Here is a 14,014-nt window from a genome sequence, read left to right on the forward strand (position 1 = left end):
CCCATCAGAAAATACGACCTGTTAGGGTAAAAATTTATAAATATACTGTAAGCCAAAAGACGATGATTCAAACGCGCGTATGTCAGATCGGTCGCAGTATGTCCATCGGCAAAACCAAGTCGAGCAACCTTGTGGCGACTTAGCAACATGGATGCTTTGGTCAGTTTAGACCTATTTATGATTCCTGAGCTCTTAAGTACTCGCCAAACAGTCATCGCTGACATAGATTCGCCCACATGTGAGGCCAAAGCTGTACAAGCGGTTGAGCTGTTGCTGGCTTTCTTAATAATTTTGTGTTTATCGTGCGCAATTAGTAACGGTTTTCACCCAGTACGTCTTCTTGATCCTTATTCTTCGGGGTTATCCAAAAAAATTTTAATTACACTTTGACTTTTTTTCAAAATTCGTAAAATACTCGAAATAGACTCTCCTGACTCGAAAAGTGAGAAAATACGGCCCTTTTCATAATAAGATAATTGTTTTCCAAGCGGCATCTCTTAAAAACTATCTAAATTTACTTAATTACAATGTCTGCAAAGCCAAAAGTCTGTTCCGCACTTAATAAATTCAAATTTGCGACAGTGGGCTATAATTATGATACACAAAAATGCAAGCAAAAATGCTAGCACAGAGCAAAAGTTAACGGTTCTTTCTTAGTTTTCCATAAATTGAACTAAAATTTTGATAAAATCTACTGAACATGCTCCAGTCTATAATGTGCTGTAAAATTTATTTTTAAAAAACCTTAAAAATTTTGTTACAACGGGCTCAAAGTTTAAGTTGCAGGGTGGGCTATAATTATGATAAGCACTGTACAACAAACTAAAAAATAAACCTGAAGAAATAACTGTTCATAACTGTTCGGTTATTGCGACGAGAACGAACGTCTAACGGGCTGATTAGCTGTCCGTCCCTCTATCCGGCTTATTTTTGTCGGCAGAGCTATAAACCGGGATGACTACTGCTAGAGCCGATATGTTTTGAGTATATATAGTTACATATAGGCCCATCTAAAGGGAAAACCGACAATTAAATTACTGAAGTACCGGATATACTAAATTATAAAAAAGTAATTCGAATACACCCCTTGTAACGTGTTAATTGCAAGAAACAACAAAATATTCTAAAGATTTATCGCGTTTTACACTGTGAATCAAAACTAAAATCTTTTCTTGTCAGTTCTATAGCCAGAACACTTAAAAGTCGGACAAAAATTAAATCAAACTTAAACTCATAAATCTACAAAATAATGATTTTTTAGATTTGTTTTTGTGCGTCCCGCGAGGACCATAAAACAATTACCCCCACATGTTTGAAATCGTGTGTGCCTTTGGCAGGACGCACAGGCAGGGAGGACCGAGAGGACAAAGACACACACAAGCAGGCTGAAGCGTGAATGGCCTGGTAAACATCAACCGACACACATGCACGCACACATGATCACATACACACATACCCATACAATTGGGGAACTGTTGACTGTCTATGATTTCTGTTGGCAACTTTTTGTTTGCCTTACCTTGGACATTTTCAGCTGTATTTGTGTCAACATTTTGACAATTTGCGTGACATTAAATATTGATGTTTGGTAAATAGAGGTACTCGCTGTTAGCAGCTTCTTGCGAATGCATTACACATACGCCCCTTCGACAGCGCTCAAAATAAGTGATGCACAATTGCGACATGTTTTGGCAACAAATCCGATTGTGTTTCTATTGCCAAATTTTAGCTACCAAAATTGTATATATTAAACTTTAAATACTACGGGGACCAACAAAATTCTAGATTAACAATAGAGCATACGTGATAATCATCTACGGTTAGAGTATATGTCTAAATATTATTGATTTACTTTACAGTTGAATGAGCCTAGGGGGTATGTTCCAATAAAATATATAATAGTACTTTTTAAAATTTTAGAATTGTATTATTCGATACGCCGAGGTTTGATCAAATATAATAGTATCTGTTATTATTTAGTGGGATGCTACATAATACTAGTATTAGTTAAAGGACGAATCAGTCTAGTATTTTATTAAGACATTTAAGTTCATTATGTAAATAGCAAAGACAGACCTACAAACGTGTATTATTTAAATAGTATCTAAATATTATTATATGGAAGGTATTTAAAGTATTCTAATTTTTAATTTTTAGGGAATCATGTAGGTGATACATTTTTTCCCTCTCTTCAATTTAATTCATTGGAACAAACCATAACTAATTTATAGATATTCATTTAACTTTAATATACAAATTCTATTTTTCATACTGAATAAATTGTTTCTTTTTAACTTACCCTAGTTTTTCATTCGACTCGAGCGTGCGATCGTTTCAACTTCATTTTTACTACGTTCCAATCCAACGCCAACTTTTCATTCAAGCACAATGTAAGATTTATCATTTGATAATACTTCTTCAACTTCTCTACTTTACACTCCGCACATCACTTTCATTTGTAAATTTTGCTTTTGATAATTTTTTGCAGACGATAAATGTTCAAACATGATATCTGAAGCACGTACTGATAATTCACAAATATATTTATATCTATGCGTATATTTAATTAGACATTGAAGTAATTTTTGGAACTGTGTGTTAAGTTGAGTAGAACTATACAGATGGAGCTGACTTCTGTGAAGCTGAAAAAGAAATAGAACGAGAATTAATATATTTGAAATCGACATACATATACATATTGTGCATGAGTCCTCAAAGCTTGTGTCTAGAGAAATTCAGTGACCTTCGTCGCACATCAGTGACAATTCCATATAATTTACTGTAAATGCATGCGTAAGCGCCGAAAACACAAGCGACAACAACAACAGCAACAAGCTCCTATAATAATAATAATAACAGCAACGAAAACAACAACAAGGTTGTAATAAATTTGTCAAAGAATAAAGGGTTTAGCCAAACACATAAAACTAATAAAATGTCTATGTGTGCAAAGGATACATCGAAGCGTGTTTACGTTAGAAAAAGAATGATTGTATTACTGGTAGTAGAATATAATCTTGTTTATTTTTTGTATATCCTGAACCGATTGAAAGTGGGAATTCAGGGTATAATGGTTTCGTTCAAGTCTATGTAACGGCGTAATAAGGCGTGGAAGTCTCCACAAATTAAAGTGTGTTCACCTGAAAATGGTATAAATACTTAAGTTTGAATTTGCTACGGTGTGGGCATGAAATGAAGTGGCGGCGATGGGAGAGGTAGAGGTAGAGGTAGAGGTAGTGGTAGTGGTAGTGGTGGAGGTGGAGGTAGAGGTAGAGGTAGAGGTAGAGGTAGAGGTAGAGGTAGAGGTAGAGGTAGAGGTAGGGGTAGGGTAGAGGTGGGGTGGGGAGGTAGGGAGGTAGAGGTAGAGGTAGAGGTAGAGGTAGAGGTAGGGGTAGAGTAGAAGTGAAGAAGTAGAAGTAGAAGTAGAAGCAGAAGCAGAAGCAGAAGAGAAGTAGAAGTAGAAGTAGAAGTAGAAGTAGAAGTAGAAGTAGAAGTAGAAGCAGAAGATGAAGCAGAAGTAGAAGCAGAAGCAGAAGCAGAAGCAGAAGAGAAGCAGAAGTAGAAGTGGAGTAGAAGTAGAAGCAGAAGTGGAAGTGGAAGTAGAAGCAGAAGCAGAAGGCAGAAGCAGAAGCAGAAGCAGAAGCAGAAGTAGAAGCAGTAGAGAAGCAGTAGAAGTAGAAGCAGAAGCAGAAGTGAAGTGGGGAAGCAGAAGCAGAAGCAGAAGCAGAAGCAGAAGCAGAAGCAGAAGCAGAAAGAAGCAGAAGCAGAAGCAGAAGCAGAAGCAGAAGTAGAAGCAGAAGCAGAAGCAGAAGCAGAAGCAGAAGTAGAAGTAGAAGTAGAAGTAAGAAGAAGAAGCAGAAGTAGAAGTAGAAGTAGAAGTAGAAGTAGAAGTAGAAGTAGAAGTAGAGGTAGTGGTAGTGGTAGAGGTAGAGGTAGAGGCAGAGGTGGAGATGCAAATTATTATTAGCATATGCATTTAATAATGAGTATCTTATATAGTAAGTTGGTAAATATTCAAAATTATACTAAATATAAAATATAATGTGATATACATATATATGTATATGGTTAGCTTTTTCTTTTAGGTAAAGAGTTTTGACTAGGCTACGGTCTGCTTGGCACTTTAGTATGTAATCCAAGATTAAATGTATTGACATTGCATTAATTTTTAGCCATGTGTGAACCATATAAGGGGTGCAATAAATATTTCATGTAGATTAGACATGTGCAGAAGGGTATACGGGTCGAAACTCAAGCACAACCTTAAGGGAAAAGTAGAGAGAAATGCATATTTACGGTGGCCATAAAACTTGATATTATAAAAACAAGTAAGAAGGCTCCAGTCGAAACTGCTCGACTAGGAGATACCCTGAACCCTCTAAGCTGATATTCTAATCATTCTGCACTTCTTCTATGCACACATACATACATATGCATCCAGTCGCGCGTATAACAACGCGCTCTGCTAACTGCGCAGTAAGCAGCGACTGCGCTTGGGCTGCGCTGCAGTGTGAGCAATATTATGAGAATGTATTTGTTGAATAATTTCTTTTGTAGTCATACGATCTTAATGAAACGTTTAGAGCGGAATTATATGGTAAAAATGTGTGTACATTCCAGAGCACAAATCTCTACTACTTTACAAATTAGGGGCGAAGGGGGCGTGGTATCCAAAATCTGTAAATTACAAAATCTTTGTATCTATTAACTTTATATGCAACGCAAATTTGAAGACTCCAGGTCTAAAAGTGTTCAAATTAGGCTGAAAAAACAAAATCAATTTTTCGATTATTCTCGATTATCGGATGAGTTATCGAAAAAATAAAGCAAACTCGTATTGCGTATGGTATACACGAGTATGCATGCCAAATTTCAGCTCTCTAGCTCTTATAAGTTCTGAGATCGTCGCACTCATACGGACGGACGGACAGACGGACAGGGCTATATCGACTCAGCTCGTCTGCGATGACTCCTTCTGCCCGTTACATACTTTTTCACAAATTCAATGGGTTCAGGGTATAATAAATATATGCGTTGATATCAATGGACGAACATTTCTCCATTTACGAGAGCTATTCGCAACGAACCACCGTACACCACCCACCAACCACCCTCATACAACATCCCATATGTGAATATGTGAGCTATGAGCACATTGCATTTATGGCCCTCATAAAACGCAGCAGCAAATTTTCTCGTTTTCCAATGGAAACTTTTTCCCAAAAATTGGTTTGTGCGTAATTGATTTCACTGTACCTGACGAAGTATACTATATTTCCCTTTTGAAGAACTAAATTCACTTTAGCCTTGTTCCATAATTAAAGGGTGCTCCAAAAGAGAATGAATGAAATAATACAGTAGGGAAATACATTTAAAATAAAAACAAATCTAAAAATTTATTTTGTCGAAAGGCAAATGTAAAGTACAATTAACGTTTGAATAATTTTCAGTGGTAAATATATCTGCTTGCACCATATACATACATGATTTTCCTATGAAGGCTATAAAAAAACTTTTCCTGCTTTCGCAGCAAAATATTAATTAAATGAAATTAAAAAAAAAAAAAAAAAAATGCGTATGTTTCTTATATATGCCATTTTGAATAATGAATTTCCTGGCAAATAGTGAGATTTTAGGCCGTACAGGCCATATTTATGGCCGAGTGTCATAATTTATACCAAATGCCAGCCAAAAAATGAACAACTACAACCAGCAGGCATGTGGGTCAGCGATGTGAATTGAAAAGTGGAAACAACAATAAATGACCACATATACATGAAAAGGTGTTATGTTTGTATGTGTATGTGTGGGTGGGTGGAGTGCGAGTTCTTTGTGCTTTGTACTTTGTTTGTCACAGTGTAAAATCAATTTTCATGAAACTATGCCACGCGTCGTATGAGTAATCAGCAAGCAAACAAACAAAGCCAGCTACGGTCAGTATACGTAATAAGTGTACTTATACGTATGTGTGTGAGTATATGTCTCTTTATGCGTGTGTGGCATAAATCAATTTAGCACTAATTTCAATAAAGCAAAGTGCGGCAAAATACAATTTCAGGTCAATAAAAAAATATTTACATAAATATAATTATGGCTTTAATTCATGAAAATATAAAATTTAAAACACAAAGTAATCATTTATACTATACTCTAATGCATATCTTAATGGGCATATTTGCAGACAATTCTCTATAGAAACCATTGGAGGGCCCGAAATAGAAGAAGAAAAGAGTTCAATAAACACTATGTATTTACTACATTCAATTACGTTTGAGTACTCTTATGGCTTGCCTTATATTTATAAAGCCCTGTAGTCTATTTATAACCTCCTCACGCATGAATTTTGTTTAATAAATGAATGAGTTCTAACCTCTCTGAGTTAATTATTGGGTAAAGCCAATCAGATTGATTTACACACACATCAATGCAGACTTCAACACACAGACACATATGAATTTTTGACAAGCACTTTAATTGGATAATCGGCTCTCTACTGACTTTAACGATTGTGGATATTTGAAACTATTAATAATTAAGTAAGCGCCTCGGGAATTAGGTACTCAAGTGATCAATTATATTTATTTAAAATTGTATATAAACAAACCTGAGACTCTGCAGTCTCTGTTATGCAAAGTTTTTTACATGGTGTATTGATTCACAGTTCCTATTGATGACAGAGAGGCCGTATTAATAATATGGACGGGTATTATGTATAATCCATATCTACAGCACACAGAAACATACATACATATATTTCGATATGATTATTAAAAGAAAGTTTAGATACCCCTAAAGCTTCCTATATCGATGTCTTTATACCAAAAGCCTGATTGAATTTTTAATTCCCATTTTCAACGAGGGTGTAATGCGAATATTTTCGGCAATGCCCCTTAAAGTAGGCTTCAATAATTTACCTGCTTTCGTATAGCTCATTTGTGAATGTTTAACGGTTGGTTACAATTGGTTTTTTGTTTTCGGTCAACCATTGTCGATTCGATTTTTTTTTGTGTGTTCTTAGATCATCAAGACAATAATGATAAAATAGCAACAGCACATGAATATTTTAAAGCTCGATATTTTGGGACCTTTGGTGCCTCTGCGTGGCAATCGCAATTCAAAATCCAACTGGATGAAGTTCTCCTCTGGCACTTTATCCTCGTTACTGTTGTTGTTGTTGTCGTTGCTGTTGTTGCTGCTGCCCCCGTAGTGTATGTTGTCGCAATTTTTAATGCACATTTTTTTTTTTTTTTTTTTTTTTTTTTTTGTGCTGACCTTTTGGTGCTACAGCTCTTGTGTGTCAGCTGAAAAATTTATTTGATAGCACTTCTCACAGTTTTCCGATTGCAGTTAGTGCGTTTTTATCTCAGTTTTTTCATTATATTTGTCGGGTAACTTTTTGGATTGTTATCAAAGACATCGTTGAGTAGCTGGCCAAAGTTTTAGATTTGCTTTTAGATTTTTAGTTCGAGGTTGATTTGCCGTAGCGCACAATTTGCATAAACGTGAAATATCCTAGAAATACGTACGACACACAATAGCGTCTTTGCACATTTTGCTTTGCAAAAATCATAACTTTTGAACCAAACAAGATATAATTTAAAAAGCATACAACAGAGAATTCTTCAAGCTATAAATAAGCCAACATACAGGGTGATGCGTTAACAGGGTGCTTCACCGTTTAACCTCAAACCCGAAAAATGAGATTTTCGTCCTAAAACACATGTTTTTGTATGAAAAACTAAAACACTTTTTGTTGAAATTAATTTATTTTTAATTATTTGCAGCAAATATGACTAATTAGACAAACAAACAACAAAAAATTTGTAAAAAAAAAAAAAATATATTTTGCCAAAAGCCCAAACTTTTCGTTTTACATGCAGCTACAGGCAAATGTAACCTTTTTTAGTACATTTTGTGCATCTCAATTTTACGAAACAGAAGTAATACAACATTACATTCACAATGGACACATAGAGGATAGCCTTCTTGACAGCCCACAGAGAACTATCTGCAGAGGAGGAAACGCTTAGGCGAATTATAGGAAAAGTGCTAAGAGTTGTACCATAAACAAATGAAACCTTCAAATCTGAATTGTAATCCCCATAATATATTGAAAGTATTCCAAGGCCGTTAAAAATGTTGCTCCCATCCTACTGGGGGCGTGGGCGTAGACATATGACGTTATGGCAACGTAAATTTGTAATTCTTGATTCAAATATATGAAAATTACTGGGAATTTCGTACTATCGATGGGAGGTTCTCAGTAACTCACCTAACCGATTTTAATTTGTAGCTCTAAAACTATAGGGGATCCAAATTGTAAATGAAAATGCACGCTACTTTACCAGAAGAGGCTATACGCTTGTATATGTATTTTCCAAATTTCAAATCTCTAGCTTCGATAGCATAGAAAGGGCTTTTACTAAGGGACATACTGCAAGACGGAAAATGCACTGAACCAATAATCCTTTTTCGCCTTTGAGAGCAGAATATAATGAAACACAATTTAATAAATAATCAGAAAGAAAAAGGGAAAGCCAATCGAAATTATTGTGATGCTTATTTGCAGAATCATAATCAGATGGTCAGAGTCTTAAAGCTGGGTTGAGTATAGGAGCGGTACTCGATAATTTGGCGTGTATTGCTCTTTAAGCAATTTCATCAGACGCATCTGAATGTATTCAGGTAGTCAAGAAGCTCCCTCGCACAGGCATTTCGTACACATGCGGGGCGAATAAAATGGTAATACGAAATTACGCATTCGCCGCATTGGCCGGTTAACGAATTCGTAAAGGCAGCGCGTACAATTTTCACTTTCAACAACAACAGTTGCGCGCTTTTTGTTGATGCTGCTTCACCTGGTACCACTGCTGCTGCCTGTGGCACGCGTCGCGCTTGCTTGCGTTTTGTACACTAATTCCAGATGCCTGAGCAGCTGCGTCTCAGGTCCTGTGGGAAGAGTCACTGCGTGCTCTCTCTCTCTCTCTTCATGTCTATCTCTATCTCTGTTGCTTACAATCCTTATATATCTCTATCTCTTTCTCAGTCGTACGCGCTCTCTCTCTGTCTCTGCCTCTATGAAATGCGCGCGCAAGGCTTTTAAGGAGAGCGTTTCCTATGGGAGACTTCGTTTTTTACTCGACTTTTGTTTATAACAACAAAACTTGATAGCTGAGTATATATTCATAAACGTTGTTGTTGCTGCTGCTGTTGTTGCTGTTGCTTGTGCTGCACTTAACTTTAACTTTTCCAAACGTTGGCATGCTGTGGCCTTCTTCTATTTTCTTCTTTTTTTAAAACTGAATTCAAGGAATTTACTTAGATTTCAGCGTCTTTTTTTCCAACAACTTTCTGTTTTTCACTGCTGCAATGCAAAGGCCACACATATGGCCGGGTCTAGTGGGCTTGGCACGCGCCACAAGCCCGAACAGCCCACGCGATGACGACTTTGAAAGAAATACGCGCTGGCCTTTGGCTTTGGCTTGGGCTGTGCTTTGGCATTGACCAGGCCCATTAAAGCGCCTACTTATGGCCATGCTCAGCATTCACAAAAGAGAACACAAACAACGAATTTTCAGCTCCTCTCAGACACAACACAATTCGCGCACTACTTCCGCTTAATATACAGCAATCCATTCACTTAGCCAATTGACTTTCGGCCAGTTGATTGGCAAGCCAAAACGATTCTTATATTATTCGCCTTTACTGCACAGAGCTCCATATGATCACAGGTAAACAAGTTCATATCAATGAAAAACGCTTGAAAGCATATATAAATGGAAGCCAAGTACGATACACTGAGAATCGCAACTTAAGGCTAATGCATTCAGTTCTTGGGGCTTGCACAAGTCGAAGCTTTAATCTGTTTTGCATAGCAGCTCAGCGCCTAACACTCCCCAATGCTCTATGTGTATCTTCTCTGGATACGTCTGGCTGTTTCAGCTATAGCTGCTTTGCTGCTTTGTATATATTCAACAAAATTATCATCTGGCTCTCGTACGTGCCGCCTGGCCAAGCTCGCAAAAGCCAGAGTCGTGTGTCCTTGCGCCCCACGCCCAGCAGTTGCACAGCCTCCACAGCCCCAGCCTCTACCCCCAAGCTGCTTATCTCATAGGAAACACTGGTTGCTTTGCCACCGAGTTTTAGAAAGCCAGAAGCTAGAAATATATACAAAAAGCGAGTGGAAAATGTTGCCAACTGCAATTGGAGCAAGAAATCAGAAGCAAAATGTTCCTCAGTCAAGAAAAAGTACTTAAAAATCTTGCACTTGTTTATGGCTTGCCAAAACTGAAATATTTTTTTTCTTCTATTTTTTTTTTTTTTTTTTTGCATCGGCTGCTTCAACAAGTTTCCTGTTGTCAGCCAGAAGAAAAAGCTGAGGCAAGTTTTGAAGCTTGTGCTTGAACCAAATAGCAATTGTGAGCACTTACATGTGTGCCAGTTTGTGCGTGTGTTTGTATGTGTACACAATACAATATAATATAAAATACAGGCAATGAAACGTTCGTCTTATATTCAGTACAACCACAAGCAACAGCAAACAGCAATTTATGTCTTCAGAGCAAGCAGGGCTACATTTTTATGGCTACGCCTGTACACCCCCGGACCTCACAAACACAACAATAGTCCTCCATATACACACATACACATACACGAGAAAAAGTAAAGAATATAATATAAATATACCTCTATTTATTGCTAAAGTCTTGATATATATAACATGTATGTATGTATGTTATATATTACACTGATTACTGTATAGATTGAGGAATACAAATCGATTATAAAATTATTTTAGAAAAATAAAATAAGATAAGAAGCTGGTTGAAATAACTATACAATGGATAAATAATGGCTGCGACAGCAAAATATAGTATTTGATAAGGTAAGTATGTGAGCATTAGATATAGAATTTATATAGTACGATTACTCCAGGTAAAAGGTAATATATAAAAAAAAAAAAAAACAAGTAACAAGGCTCTAGTCGAGACTGCTCGACTAGGAGATACCCTGAACCCTCTAAGCTGATATTCTAATCATTCTGCACTTCTTTTATGCACACATGCATACACATGCATCCACACGCACGTATACTCACGCGCTCTACTGACTGCGCAGCTAGCAGCGACTGCGCTTGGGCTGCGCTGCAGTGTGTGCAATATTATGAGAATTTATTTGTTGAATAATTTCTTTTGTAGACATACAATTTTAATAAAACTTATAGAGCGTAATCATATAGTATATATATAATAATAATGTGTGTTCCAAAGCGCAAGTCTCTAATACTTTAAATGCGTTTTTTACAAATTGATGGCGAAGGGGGTAAATCCAAAATCTGTAGACGACAAAATCTTCGTATCGATCAACTGTATATACACAGTAAATCTGAAGTCTCTAGGTCTAAAAACTGTTCAAACTGAAAAAACAAACTCAAATATTCGATTATTCTCGATAAAAAGTTATCGGATGAGTTATCGAAAAAATATGATAAACTTGTATGGTACTCACGAATATGCATGCCAAATTTCAACTCTCTAGCTCTTATAACTTCTGAGATCGACGCACTCATACGGACGGACGGACAGGGCTATATCGACTCAGCTCGTCATCCTAATTAAGAATATGTATACTTTATGAGGTCTGCCATGCCTCCTTCTGCCCGTTATATACTTTTTCACAAAACCATTATACCCTGATTTCCCATTTCCAATGGGTTCAGGGTATAATATATAGTGAGTAATTATGGACTAGAGGATATATAATAGAGAAGCTTGAATTTGTATTCACTTTTAAAGGGAGACTTTTTTATTTATAAATTATTAAAGAAATAATTTCAATGAAATACATATTTTTAAATTTTAAAATTTTAGAGAACTGCAGAATTTAATTTACTACGACAAATAATGTCGCTTGCAAGTTGCAACAGTTGCAACTACAGTAATCCCAATACGATCTCAGATTTAAGCTATAGTTCTACATATACATATATTAAAAGCAACATAACTGTTGGAAAGAAAATAGCACATTAACGAGTATTTATATATATACATATATCAATGATAGATACTAGGCAGATTTTTGTTCGCTTTTGCCCTATAAAACATGGTTGAAGGACGATTAGACTCTTACATACGAGCACACACATACGGAAGCACTCGCACTCACACAGGCACAGGTATTAGACCCACCATCCATCTAGCTGTGTGTATGTGCCCTAACCTAACCTAAACAACAACAACAGTACCAGAAGTCTGGGGCAGTAAAAAACGAAAGTAATGGCAAGTTTCTATTTTCCATTGTTTTTCTCTTTTCTCCTATATATTTTGTTCTTTTTTTTACTAACTAACTGAAGTGAAACTCAACTTAGCTCATTTTGAAGGACTTTTTGGCGTTTGGTCGTGCCTTTGCGATTGTTTATTTATTTTGCGCTCAAAATTAAATGTCCGCAAAAGTTTAGCTGGGTGGGTAAATTACTTTACACGCTTCTTAAACACGCAGTCTACGTACATTCCATACTCGACTTTGGCTAAACATTTGTTTTAATTAAAAATAAGAGCACCAAGCATACTGAGTGAAGGAAACTAGGAAACAAAACTATGAATGACTATGAAAAACTACGAAAGCCTATTTAAATTCTACGTAAGCTTTAAATTTCGCTTGAAAGCTCAATATATATGTTATATATATCGGTACATTGTCTTCTAATGTACTTTATATGGAATGCTCCAATACCAATATATTTTATATATATATTATTTATTCTTATTAGCTTTTATTTATCAATACAATTTTACAAGTATAAGAATTGCATATTATCAGGCTTTTCTAAATCTATCATAATTTCTGATAATTTCAGTATGTAGAATGATTTAAACGAGTCGAGTACAAAAATGATATTAAATATAAATATATAATATACATAATTAAACGGTGATTGCAAAGACTTTTGAGACTCCAAATCAGATTATATATGCATTATATACAATTATATGCAATATGCAGATAATAATAGTAAATATATTTATTAAATTAAATAAAAACACAATAATATAAAATTAGAAAAATATATATAAAACTAATAAATACAAGCGGAAATAAATAAAGATAAGCCCAAATGATATATGCAAATAATTCAAGCGTGTAGGTCGCTTCTCTTTGGGAACTACTATCCAAAATATTGAGCTCTGCTCTTCAATACTTGTTGTGCTTGGCGTGTCTCGCAACTTAGCTGACGGACAACGCAGCAGATCAATTATAATGTCATTATTAGTCGAAACTGTCAGCATACTGGACTAACAAGCAAATGCTATCCAATTACTCAATCAACAACCGTTCGATGGATAAACGAAAAAATATTCTATATGCATAAGATAAAGCTTGCCTTGCCGACATAAAATAACTATTTCACAGTCAGAGTCAGAGCTGAGGCAAAATCATGGCTAAAATCATGCAATTCGACCTGCGCTACAATTGACAGCATTTTTATCAGCTTATTTGCGCATAACTCGCTGATAAGAGATACATTTTTTTTATTTTTACGTACTCTCGATTCGTGGCTAGCAGAAGTACAGCAAGGATACGCACAGGACACACACGGCAGGAAACATTAGATATATTATATATATATAAATATATATATATATATATATATATATATATATATTTATATATAATTATTTTGTTCGAATGTGCACACAATATTTATTAGTAATTTTTATTGTTTTGTTATTAATAAGATTAATGAGATTAAGTATTCAACACGACCGTTAGACAGATGCACAGTTTAAGCTCTTGAAGCACTAGACATTATTGAACTTATTTGTGGTTACATATATAGATATGATTATTTTAACATTAATTTATTTGTTAGATTAAGATACTTTAAGTTATTGTTGCTTGAAGGTTTGAAGCCAGTTCTTGCTGTTGTGCTGCGTGTCTGTGTGTGTTAACGAAATGAGGAAAGATTGTCTACTGGCGTTTGCAAAAACTTTGCCCGAGCCAAAAGCCAAACGAA

General features: G+C 35.7%; 1 protein-coding gene across 9 annotated transcripts in view; it reads right to left on the reverse strand.

Annotated features, from left to right (window-relative positions):
- Positions 1-14,014, reverse strand: part of LOC6578095 (protein toll) — a 40,075-nt gene extending 26,061 nt beyond the window's left edge. Inside the window, exons 1-3 of one of the 9 annotated variants that reach the window (XM_044009271.1) lie at positions 13,881-14,014; positions 7,273-7,427; positions 2,300-2,642 (exon numbers count right to left, since the gene is read on the reverse strand). The gene's annotated coding sequence lies outside the window, so the exon portion shown is untranslated. The other 8 variants (XM_044009268.1, XM_044009272.1, XM_044009266.1 and 5 more) reach the window with 8 other exon arrangements.

The sequence above is a fragment of the Drosophila mojavensis genome, unplaced genomic scaffold (genome assembly GCF_018153725.1).
Source record: "Drosophila mojavensis isolate 15081-1352.22 unplaced genomic scaffold, ASM1815372v1 contig_49, whole genome shotgun sequence".
Lineage (NCBI taxonomy): Eukaryota > Metazoa > Arthropoda > Insecta > Diptera > Drosophilidae > Drosophila > Drosophila mojavensis.